At 30.9% G+C, this 12,774-nt stretch overlaps 1 pseudogene across 1 annotated transcript in view; it reads right to left on the bottom strand.

Annotated features, from left to right (window-relative positions):
- LOC143237953 (CD109 antigen-like) overlaps positions 1-12,774 on the bottom strand; it is a 146,561-nt pseudogene that overhangs the window by 576 nt on the left and 133,211 nt on the right. The window contains exons 25-34 of the transcript XR_013020349.1: positions 12,405-12,593; positions 11,362-11,440; positions 10,192-10,372; positions 9,382-9,474; positions 8,592-8,778; positions 7,163-7,392; positions 5,799-5,960; positions 3,907-4,100; positions 1,109-1,283; positions 402-507 (exon numbers count right to left, since the gene is read on the bottom strand). The product of XR_013020349.1 is annotated as a CD109 antigen-like (transcript). The remainder of the gene's footprint in view (positions 1-401; positions 508-1,108; positions 1,284-3,906; positions 4,101-5,798; positions 5,961-7,162; positions 7,393-8,591; positions 8,779-9,381; positions 9,475-10,191; positions 10,373-11,361; positions 11,441-12,404; positions 12,594-12,774) is intronic.

The raw sequence follows: 12,774 nt of genomic DNA, 5'->3' as shown, positions 1-12,774 counted from the left end.
ACTCTTTTGTAACCAAACTCTTTCCAGACAAGATTTATATGTCCACCATTTTGTTTCTGGAAACCTGAAGATGGTGTTAAATTATATCAGTCTCTCTCTACCTGTCAATCCATTCATAAGTATTTTACAAAATAACCCCTCCAAATATATACTTCAGAGATGAGTATGTGATATTTACTTACTTCTATTTGTATATTATAAATATTTCTCTATAATTTGTGATTTTCAAGCCAGATCTATGAGGGAGCGAACTCTTCCAATCAGGATGATAGATATTACTGAATGGTTAAACTAAGAATCATTTTTAAAGAGTATAAAATGTTTATATAATATGTGATACAAAAATAGATGAAAATATTCATAATAAACACAATGTAAAAACTGCATACATAAATGAATACCTGGTGCATAATAATCATAAACCTTGACTTCCAAGTATCGAGATAAGTTTGCTACTGGGTGCCACCGACGTGCAGTGAATGAAACACAAGTTTCATAAGCATTCAACTAAAAGAAAAAAGAAATAATGTACATGTCTCCTTATAGCTATAACATCCACCACAGTGACAATTCTTTTTATAACCAAGATTATTTAAAAACATAAATGAATTAATAAAACTACATTCAGGTGCTGAAAATGCACAATCTAACTAATTCTTTCTGAAGTTATAATTTATTATACATTATTTTTCACACTGTCCCATTCATTTAGCAGGCATTACACTAAATCTTCTGGTATAGTTATCAAAACATATTGAGATTGATAAATAGTCAGCGTTAGTTTTTAATAAACTGATAAAATATCTTTTTACTGGATAATTTTCTTTCCTTACAGCTTCAAGTCTTTAGATTTGTATTTTAAATATTTGCAAAGTTTCTTAAATAATCGTTAATCCTTTCTCTTTACTTTCATGGCTACGTATGCATTGTTTCATTTTACAAAAAAAATTAACAAAAGTTGCTGGATATTTTAACTTTACTAAACTTTCATATCAAAAATAAACACAAGCATGTCTACTTTAGAATATGAAAATTACACTACACATGGCACTGCATATTCAGACGTTATTTACTTTATCATTGTTTTTGTAGAATAATGGTCACTTACGTAATCAAAGTAGAAATAAATCCTTCTATTTCTGTACTTTGCTTGGCGCAAATTCTTAACTTGACCAGATCTAACATAGTTATCAAGGTCTAGTTGGGGAATTACATATCCCGTGGGGATATCCATTTCTAGTACTGCTAAACCACTCGCATGACTTTCAGCAAGGTTCGTCCAACTGTGGAAAATAATAATTATGTTCAAGTAAAAGTGCATATATAATAAAATTAATGAAAAAATATTGGCTAGGGGTAACAGTAAAGAAGTTTTTCATTATTTCTACCAACAGTAAAACAATGAAAATGGAGCAAAATTCATCTTAAATATTATTTCTTCTCAGTTATATGGTGAACCATGTTAATGTTAAGTATTGTTCCTTCTTAGTTGTACAGTGAACCATTTTAATGTTAAATATTTTTCTTTCTTAGTTGTACAGTGAACCACTTTAATGTTAAATATTTTTCCTTCTTAATTGTACAGTGAACCATTTTAATGTTAAATATTGTTCCTTCTTAGTTGTACAGTGAACCATTTTAATGTTAAGTATTGTTCCTTCTTAGTTGTACGGTGAACCATTTTAATGTTAAGTATTGTTCCTTCTCAGTTGTACAGTGAACCATTTTAATGTTAAGTATTGTTCCTTTTTAGTTGTACGGTGAACCATTTTAATGTTAAGTATTGTTCCTTTTAGTTGTGAACCATTTTAATATCAACGGTGAACCATTTTAATGTTAAGTATTGTTCCTTTTTAGTTGTACGGTGAACCATTTTAATGTTAAGTATTGTTCCTTTTTAGTTGTACAGTGAACCATTTTAATCATATACCTCATGAACGGGAATTTGTTGAATGGAAATACTTGAGATTTTTTTTCAACATTTTCTGTTCACATACAACCACAGATAGAGAAAAAGTAAGACAGTACAGAGCCAGAAGGTTGTTTGTAATATTAGTAAAGGAATTCTCTTTTTTTATCCATGAGTTAGTAACTGTTCCTACAAACCCTAAGACTGTCATCTAGTCCTGAACTCAGCTTTCAGATTATCTGTATTATCTTGAAACTCCAAATCAATATGATGCAGTACTCTCAGTCACTGGTATAAGTACATCATGTTCTGGTTTTATAACAATTTTCTAGTGGCCAGGGTTTAAGTTGTAAGGTCAAGGTAACTTGAAAGTGTGGAAGGGTTTCAAGATATATTTGAACAAGCTAACTGAGAGAATGCATACCCATTAAAGCCAGGGTTCAAGGCTCACTTTAAAGCCCCAAATTAAATTTTCTACTTTAATTTTCTTAATTTTGATGTATTTTTACTGCCATTGTAAGGCAACAAAATGATCTTAGTTTTCACTCAGACTGAAATACGAAAACAAAAAAAATGTTTATGGTCTACCATATTATCCTTTAAAGTCATCCTTTCCTTCCATTTGTTTAGCTACACTTATTTAAAATATTTACATATACCTTGATGATGATAATGTATTTTATGATTATATGCTTGCATAAGCATACAGAGATTATCCATAGTGTATATGATAGACTTTATGTTCAACAACTGCCATTAGTGAAACAAAAAAGATAGAAAGTCAAATGTTTTGTCATATTCCCTGATCAATACTAAAATACAGTGGGTTCCCATTACACATTGCATTGTGCTATGTCGTTTCATTATTAGAACATTCACAATTACTGCCAACAAACAAAGTCAGTTTGTTTCATTACTACAGCGAACCAAGTCCACTGACTCTACTTTTCCAGGTGCAACATTTACCAATTACTATTAAGATTTTTGAAACAATGTCACCTTGTTTCATTATTAGAGTGTTAAAATATTGTTGGACTACTTTACAGATCATAACGTTCATTAATCATTGTACTACCAATACTTTTGTGAAGCAACATCGTGGCATTCCATTACTAGAGCATGTCAGTGACGGACTACTTTACTGAGCAGCACGTGATACATTGTCCACTGGGCAGGATGACAAATAACGTAAACTATTTATGTTTGAGTCCCATTGTCTAGGCATATCGTTTTTCTCAACTGCAGAAAAACCCCGTTTCCACCCTTCCAACACTTCTCCAAAGTAGTCACCTTGTAATTGTAAAGTGTCCCCTGGCCAGGATGACAAATAACGTAAACTCTTTATGTTTGAGTCCCATTGTCTAGGCATATCGTTTTTCTCAACTGCAGAAAAACCCCGTTTCCACCCTTCCAACACTTCTCCAAAGTAGTCACCTTGTAATTGTAAAGTGTCCCCTGGCCAGGATGACAAATAACGTAAACTCTTTATGTTTGAGTCCCATTGTCTAGGCATATCGTTTTTCTCAACTGCAGAAAAACCCCGTTTCCACCCTTCCAACACATCTCCAAAGTAGTCACCTGGTAATTGTAAAGTGTCCCCTGTCAAGAAGCCTACAAAAGAATTAACTATGGCACTAAACTTGTTATCCCTTTACCATTCTTACATGCATATTTTATACAGTACACTGTAGTTAAAAAAGTCATGTTAAACCCTTTAAAATAGTTATTCAAGAATGGAATGAATTTTTTCAGGAATGCATCATCCATAACACATCTGCAGGTTGTGTTGCTTAACGTGATCCCACTTTCCGGGAACATGTCACAACATATGATGGGACCCCCTGTATTAAATTTCTCTGCATGACTTAACCTAAAACTCTCTGAAGATTTTTGTTTTTGTTATCCAAGACCTCTGGAAACCCATGATATCATACTATATTCCTGTGCTTTACAATGTGATAGTAAAAATGAAATAATTATGACATATATTAACCTACCTCTGACAAGTCTGGAATGTTATAACTGAACTATTTTGGCCGAAGAAATGACAGTGCACCCAAAGAGAGAATGCTCTCACTGGTGGTGAAGCCAGAAATTTGGGTGAGTTCACATGATACTGACCAGATGACTGGAGTGTGGCCAATCCAGATCCCTGCACTTTCACTGTCACAGCTCCCCATGCATTAGGTATCTGAACAAAGTGAAACAAGTATTGGAAATTTTGAACCAAAATAAAATTCCAAAGTTTCTACTTGTTTCAGCTGAAGATGAGTTCACATCTCTTTATTTAATTTGCTGAAAATGACTTTAAAACAGTTAAACAAAAAAAATATAATAGTGTTTACAATTTACAAAGTTTTGAACTACGTGGCCAATGAAACACACTCAAATTCTGGCTATAATAAAGTGTTATGATTTTAGTCAGTGGCAAATACATGTTATTGTCTTCATTTCATTATCACTGGCTACTATGATAAAACCACTAATAAATTACAAAAAAAAAATGTTAGCAACTTTCAACAAATTATTTTTACAATTTTAACTCATTTTAATGCTAGTAAATAAACAACTTATATTTTTTAATGTTTTGACAGTAAAATGACATACTTAAAAATATAACTTCTGTATTTTTGGATGAGAAACATCACTAGAAAAGAGTCTATATAAACCAAGACTTTTAATTGAAAGTTACGTCTTCACATTGGTTAACCAGAGGGATAATGATAATAATTCTTTCCATTCTCACTGTAAAAGTACTTAACTAAATTGCACAAAACTTGGCAACATTTTATGAATTGAAAATATTAATACAATTTGAATTAGTACTTGTATAATTTTTAGGGTGTGAAATATTCAAATTTTTGTTTTGAAACACTGCTTGGAGAAAACAATAAAGACACACCAAGAATTATTATGGTATAAACACCATTTCCTTCACACCTGGTGAATTATGATTATAATTAACTGTACTTGTCATAATGCATTACTGTTAGGCTAAGAACAATGTTTTATGATGAGTATAATTAATAAATAAATATTCTTCTTCTTAGACTTTCTATATTTTTTTATCAATAATAAAAATATAACAAAATAACTTAAAACTGATTAGTGCATTTTCTATTCATTAACAACATTTCTGTAGATATTTTGCCATATTCAAACAATTGATTTCATACTATAAATTATATAAGCATGGTATATTTGTTTGTTTATTGTTCAACATAAAGTCCTGCAACAAACTATCTGTGTTGTGCATACTATAGGTATTGAAACCTGGACTTCAGGTTTACAGGCCCAGCATGGCAAGGTGGGTTAAGGCATTTGACTCCTAATCCAAGGGTCGTGGGTTCAATTCCCTGTCACATCATACATGCTCGCCCTTTCAGCTGTAGGAGCATTATAATGTAACAGTCAATCCCACTGTTCATTGGTAAAAGAGTAGCCCAAGAGTTAGCAGTGGGTGATAATGATTAGCTGCCTACCATCTAGTTCTACACTGCTAAATTAGAGATGGCTAGCACAGATAGCCCTCATGTAACTTTGCATGAAGTCCAAAATCCAAACTTTAGCTTTATAAGCCTTCAGGTTTATTACCATCCCACTGCAGTATGTTTGACAAAAAAATTATTGTTCAATCCAAATTATATCTTTAATTAAATTTGAATGTTTATTTGTGAGTATCCATTAAGAGTGGACTGAACAACAATTGGTCAGAAAATTATGGGTTAAAGAAGTGAATAATTTTTTTATCCCATGAAAGACATTTGTTTCTACTGATGAGAGAATGCTAACTCTGTTTAACTGTATATTTGTAGCATATCAAACTTGTTTTTAAACAACTAAGATTAAAAAAAGTCCATCTTTAAACACCAAAGTATTGTACACTCACCTCAATACTTTGTAGGTCAGAAAGGTTGTTGTCATTAATGTGAAGCTGTTTGATGAAGCCCGGAGTTGATGATGCTTCAACCATAACAGTGATGTCTGTACCCTCTCTCTGTCTTGAATGGACTGTGTATTCGGTCAGTGCTTGGATAGAGATAAGTGTGTCCTGCATATAGGATATTTCAGCAGAACTTAGTTGCAACTTTCAAAACAATTGTTGCATACATTATGTAATAATTAATTCACCTTGGAACCAGCGTTAAAACAATATTACTGTGTGATTGTTTCAATATTCTTTTGTGATTGATCAACCATTTAGCATTTTTCAATGAAGTCTTCACTTATTATAAACAATGTTGTCATTTCCTTAGTGAAAATCAACACAATAGGCTATCTGAACTAGCTCTGTTCACCACAAGGAATCCAAACCAAGATTTCAACATTGTACTGACTGTGAAGGCAATCAGTATCAAACTGTTTACATATTGTACTCATTATGTGAACTGGACACATCCTAAAAAAAACCCTAATATAATTATTAATTTAAACTTTGTTTAAGAGAAACATTACTCTTGGCAGTTTCTTTGTTTGTTTGTTAGATTTTGTGTTAGCTGTCCCTAATTTTCAAGTGATATACTATTGAGGGAACAAACTAACTGACAACATCTACTGTAAACTCATAGGTTACTCTCATCAGATCAAAAAGTGGAATTTAACCAGAATTTATTAGAGCACACCCATGACTCCAAAGGGTAATGTGCTATTTTTTTGTGGGTGACATGACCCTCACTTCCATGGTCCAGAACATTAACTACTGAGCCATATTTGAACCCTACACTTGAAAACAAAAACAACCAATAGTAACATGTGAACTCTAGGTTGTGAAGCTTCTGTCGAAGTAGTAAACATTGCAGCTTATTTACTTGGTATTATGATGAGATATGTTATTTATAGTTAGATTAATTAAAGATATTTTCACCTGCTGATGAAACAGGGAGTTATAGTCGTAAAAGAATCCTCCGAGAAAACTCCAAGGAATTTCTTTGCCAATAAAACAATATGAAATATTAATCAAATCTGACTATTCATTTAATCCTTTTTTTAGGAAAAAAATGTAATACTACCAAACTGTTTATAATAGATCATTTTTTAATTCAATTTCTATTAACATTCTAAAAAACTCTCAACATTTACAGTTTTTGATGGTGAGTTTAAATAAGTAAATTTTGCCTTTTATCCTTAGTTCATACAGACCAACCTTCCTTTGGTAGCTATCTACAATCCATACACTCAGTGATACATTATAGTTAATATGCTCTTCAATCCTGATAAACTGGAAAAACAACAATATTTGAAAATTTTACTTACTTGAGTGGAGGCCCATCCTCCATCATGTGTCCTCTGAGCAACGAGCCATCTTACAATGTCCTTCTGTATGACTGCTTGCCTTGCCACGTGTACCAAAAGACCATAAGCTGTTGTCTCCACACTGGAAGCTTCATATCTGTGCAGTAACTTGGGTAAAAGATATGGTCGATTGTTTTTTACCATGGTCCGAAGAGAGGGAATGGGCTCTACTGCCCAATACCTCATTCCATCTGCAACCAATAAACTAAATATAACATGCAATTTGTTCAGGAATACTTCTCTTTCATATTCTGTAATTCTTGAATACTTACTACTGGGCTACATTCATTTCAGCTGTGCCCCATTTTGGTTTACAAATATTAATCTCTATTTAAAAGGTATTATATCAAGTCTTTCAGAGTTGAGTTAACAATCTACATGAATTATAAGCCAGTAATATTATAGGATTCATTACAAACAAAAAAATTTAAGATGAAATTGAAATATTATTATTAGTAATTGGAAATTACAACTTACACATACTCTTCACATGAATACTTAGTTACTAGATTGTGCATGCATGTACAACATACATGCATGTAGCTGCTGAAATAGTACCAACCAAAATAATTTCATGTATATTTATAAAGAATTTAAAATAATTTATTACACAGTAGGCCTAAATACTCAGTATTTTTAATATAACAAAAAGCAGTTTTGCAGACTAACATTACTAGTTATTGTAAGCTACATACAAAATAATTTATCTTTTATTTTCTTGACTATCTGTAAGTAATAATAATAATAATAGATAGGATAACAACGATAAAAACATATTATCATTTTAACAAAGTTTTTGAAATACAAAAGTTTTGTAATGTTTACTTATGGTTAACCAAGTTTCATGAAATACACAAGTTAAAAGTTATAGCATTTGTAGTTTTGTGGTGGAAAGGCTGTCAAAAGATTAATCAAAATGACTAAGCCTGTATATGGAAAGTAAAGATACAGTTGCTCTAAACACATTAGCAAGTTGTACAAGGTGGATTCTATTTTTCAGTGTTTGTTGGCTCTTCTGTGTGTATTTTCAGGAACATACACAGATCTTTTTGTATTTAAGTGCATGGGGCACTAGTATTTCTGAGTTCAGTTAACAGTTTTTCTTGATAATGAGGAACCAACTTTTAAACAAACAAAGGTTCTGAGACAACTTGACTGGGTAACAAAAAAAACTTTTTTTTTTATAAATGTACAAAGTTTCAATAACAAAATTTTGTTGAAATTTAGTACGTTTATAATATGGTTTTTCATTACTTAGTAAAACCATCTCAAAACTTTTAATAGTTTGTATAAGTGTATAACTGCAGAAATTCAAAATAAAATTATTTTTTTCTGTTGCATGTTGTGTGAAAAAAAACAAAAAGAAAAAATATATATTTTGTTTTCTTACTCGATTCTCTCATCTTCCAGTCCAGAAGATTAAATACCTCATCACTACTGTTGCTATGAGAGAGAGTCAATGCATAGGCTACAATAGCTAACTCAAACGGATCTTCGTAGTTCCTAACAACATGGAGTGTTCTCTCTAAGTACCTCTGTGCTGCTGTTCTACTGGTAGAGGCTCTTGCTCCAAGAGCCTGTATGAGATGAATTACAAAAGAAAATCAAAGTACACAGTTTACAAAATGCCTTATTCTTTATAGTTCACAGTGAATATTAGCAAAATACTACTGCAATGTAGTTGATAATTGTTACTAAAAAAGGTTCAGTAAGTGTAATTTAAACAGACTAATAATTGTTACTAAAGGAGGTTCACTAAGTTTAATTTAAACAGACTAATAATTGTTACTAAAGGAGGTTCAGTAAGTGTAATTTAAACAGACTAATAATTGTTACTAAAGGAGGTTCAGTAAGTGTAATTTAAATAGACAAGTCACTGATAATATTTCAGACAAATAATTGTCAGAAGAAGTGATTAAAAAATTTTAAACTTTCAGAAACATTAAAACTGTTTCATCACAAAATAAATGTCTCTAATTGGTTAAGAAGATAATTCCACTTTATAGACTTAACTGGCTTATAAGATGTTAAATCTGAGGCAGTAAATTGAACCATAGGTTAACTGTAACTAAATGCTAGCACTATTTAAAGTTATAAAACGTTTCTGATCACAGTTATCAGAAAATAACATGAAATATTTAATGTTCTAAATGTCTGTAGTTTTTAATACTAGTACTTACCCCACCCAAATCTTTCACTTCCAACAATGTGATAAGCACATGAGCTGTAAGAGAAATGTTTCTGTGACGTACAATGTCACCAAGTCTTTCTGTCTGTAAGAAGAAGAATTGTCACTTAAGTTATTTATAATACAGAACATCATATTTCTTTTATATCAAAGATGTATCACAAGGCTTTGTTTGTTTGCTGTAAAGCACCAAAAAACACACAACGGGCTATTTGTGCTCTGCTCACAATGAGTATTGAAACCAAAATTTCAGCATTATAAACTAACTGAAATGTTTCCAAGCTACTGATGGGCATGCCACAAGGCACTGAAATAATTTAGACTAAATCTCATAACCCTTTACTTCAACACAAAGTGTAAATTACATAGTATGTATAACAAACCAGCATTATGTTTAAGAACGAAAATGAAAAAAACAAAACAATATCAAAACGTGTTCTTAGAAATCTGGTAAAGATTTTTTTAAATTACTGTAATAACAGCAATACCAGTAAGTTTATTTACATTAAAGGCCTTGCAACTAGTGTTCTATTCGTTGATTTTTACCTTATCTAAAATAAAACAGTTTCATCAGGAATATAAATAAATTAAATATAGTATTCACCAAATAAAACTTTTTTAAGTTTTATTTTTTATTTTTTTAAATAATAAATATAAAATGTAAAAATAGCATGTTCAAATGGATAAATTCTGTACTTTTATGGCAAATATAACATTGATATACTTGTGCTATTAACATTTTTTTTACAAAATCTGTTTTGTTATATTTGACTTTTATAATTCGTATTTAATGTTTGCTTACTGTCAGATTCATTTTCCTGTCATAAGGAAAAAGGTCAGTCTCAAAGAACCCACCATCTGGTGACTGATAATTCAATAACCATTTGACAGCTTTGGAAATTACTGTTGGATCAATGAAAAGGAAATTTTTCCATTCTTCCAAAACTGCTTTGTGAAAAACTTGAACACAAAAGGCAGTTAACCTAAAAATTAGAATAAGTAACTAATATTAACAATGAAAAAAAAAAGACAAGTCTTTTTATACAAGTCTCAAAATTATATATGGTAAACAGAAAAGAACATTGGTCTGTTCAATATTAATCAATTTTGTCTTTTGTTTCTAGCTAACGTGATATTTTTCTCCATTTTGTACCCAAAACAAGATAAACTCTTTAAGCCTATTTAATTGAAACTTTAGGGCTGAACACAAGAAACAAAATTATAAACTAAACTATATAAGAATTTCAGTGTATTGATTCAACAGTTTTTCAGATCTTTAAAATTTCATATGATAACTAATAAATAAATATAATGAGTTGGAAGGTAGCTTTTAATATTTATTTTAAAATACAAGAAAAAATGACAAAGTATGAAAAAGTAAAACATAAAAAATCTACTTTTCATGTAACTTTCTAATTTCTACTGTATATAAATAATTTAGCAACATCTGTAAATACTGTTGTTTTTTGTGCACGTTTGTTTTAATTAACCAAACACATGGTGCACATTTGAAGTAAACTTTCAGAAACCAATGTAAAATGTAAGGATTCATGATTTTATTACTTCTTTTTTGCTTTTTCCTATCTACTTTGTGGTATTTTCAGGTAAACCAATTTCCCAAAAGAGTGAATAAGACAAGTACACAGAACAACAGGAGATTCTAGCAGGATGTATATTACAAAATAATTCTGAATTCTCCAACTTGAGAAAGAAGGAGACTATGGACATAAATGTAAAACACAGTGAATAACCATCTTCGTTTTAACATACACGGCATTGTGGACAGTCACCTTTACTGGAAAACTCAAAGTTGTTCAGTCTGCAAGAGATTGTCACATATACTTAAATGTATTTTGATAATAAGGCAAATTCAAACAACTCATATTACCTGAAGCATTGTGCTGACAACAGGATGTATTCTGTTGTCTCTCAGTGCAGGTATCTATGGCAATAGGACACATATATAACTTACCAAACACTGGGTTTATCATTCCACCGGAACATTTTGAATGATCCATCTTCATTTTGGTAGCTAAGCTGAAGCTGGTAACCTGGTGTTAAATTAGAACTGTGTCAGAATGTAGCTACTATTTCATAAGTTATATGACAGAAGAAATACATCCTTTGTAATACAAGTAAATATATAACTTGGTAAAATGTAAGATGGGGATTTGTGCTGAATTGCTCCAATCTTGTGCCTTGAGTGGAACAATATTTTGACCTCTTTGATGTGGTTTTCTTTAGCATATAGTATAAAACATTTTCTTGCTCAAGATACATGGTAGGATAAAACCAAAACAAATTTCAGCTCCACAAATGTATAACATACCTACAAAACAAAACTCGTAAGAATTATCTTATGCAGTATGAAACTGTTCCACTTCTATTAGAGTAAGAATTAGCTATTTGATATCAAGTGTTATTGACTTACCTAAAAACTTCATTTCTTATTGCCACATAATTTGACTCACAAGAAAAAACTGTTAAATCATGATATTGGCCACTGTGGAATCCATTTACACATATTTACATGATTTGTCTTGTGAAATATTTAGAAGAATATTACATCACATTACACTCTATTTAATTCATATTTTCTTATTCATTCATCAATAATTATATATATTCATTATAGAATTTAATCACCCAAGAGATGCAAATAATTCAGATCTGGTAATCTGGAATTTATCATAGGCTTGGATGGTTTTAACTTTGAGTAATGTAGAAACAACAAAAATGTGTGTGTATTTCACCAAATTCACTTACATAGAATTCAAGTTCCTGGGGGCTCATAAGGTCAGACTACATAAGAAATATTTTCTGATTAACTTTTCATCATTATATAGTGAAAATATTTTCTTAACAAAATCAATGTTGAACCAACATTACTAATTCTAATAACCAAGCAAAGGTTAGTAGTTTTTGTTTTTTAAACTTTCTTACCTAGTATTTTTACTTGTAAAACTTTAATGTGTTATTTGTAATTTTGTTATATAACGAAAGATTAGCACAGACCAATATTTAAGTAATGAATGACTCTCCTCTCCACTTCTGGTTTTTTCTGTCCAGTCTGGTGAAGGTAAAGAAGGCTATATAAATTAGCAGCAAAATTAAACATGTTATGTTCCCCACCATCACAAGGTTTCCAGAGCAGTGTTGTAGTGTTTACAGGTACAGTCGGGAAAGTAGGGCCAAACACATCACCTATACACAAAAAACGTTTATCAAAAACTTTATATATATATGTGTGTATCAAATTATCAAATGCTGGTGCTATTTTTGGGACTTATTCAGTAACAATTTAAAAGCATTTATATTATTTTGAGTAACTTTTGAAAACCATATTTTAAATAATAAATATCGTATTTAACTTGTTACAAGTCCA

This window comes from Tachypleus tridentatus, chromosome 13 (assembly GCF_004210375.1).
Source record: "Tachypleus tridentatus isolate NWPU-2018 chromosome 13, ASM421037v1, whole genome shotgun sequence".
NCBI lineage: Eukaryota > Metazoa > Arthropoda > Merostomata > Xiphosura > Limulidae > Tachypleus > Tachypleus tridentatus.
The sequence above is the reverse complement of the archived record's forward strand: the minus strand, read 5'-3'. Positions and strand labels throughout refer to the sequence as shown.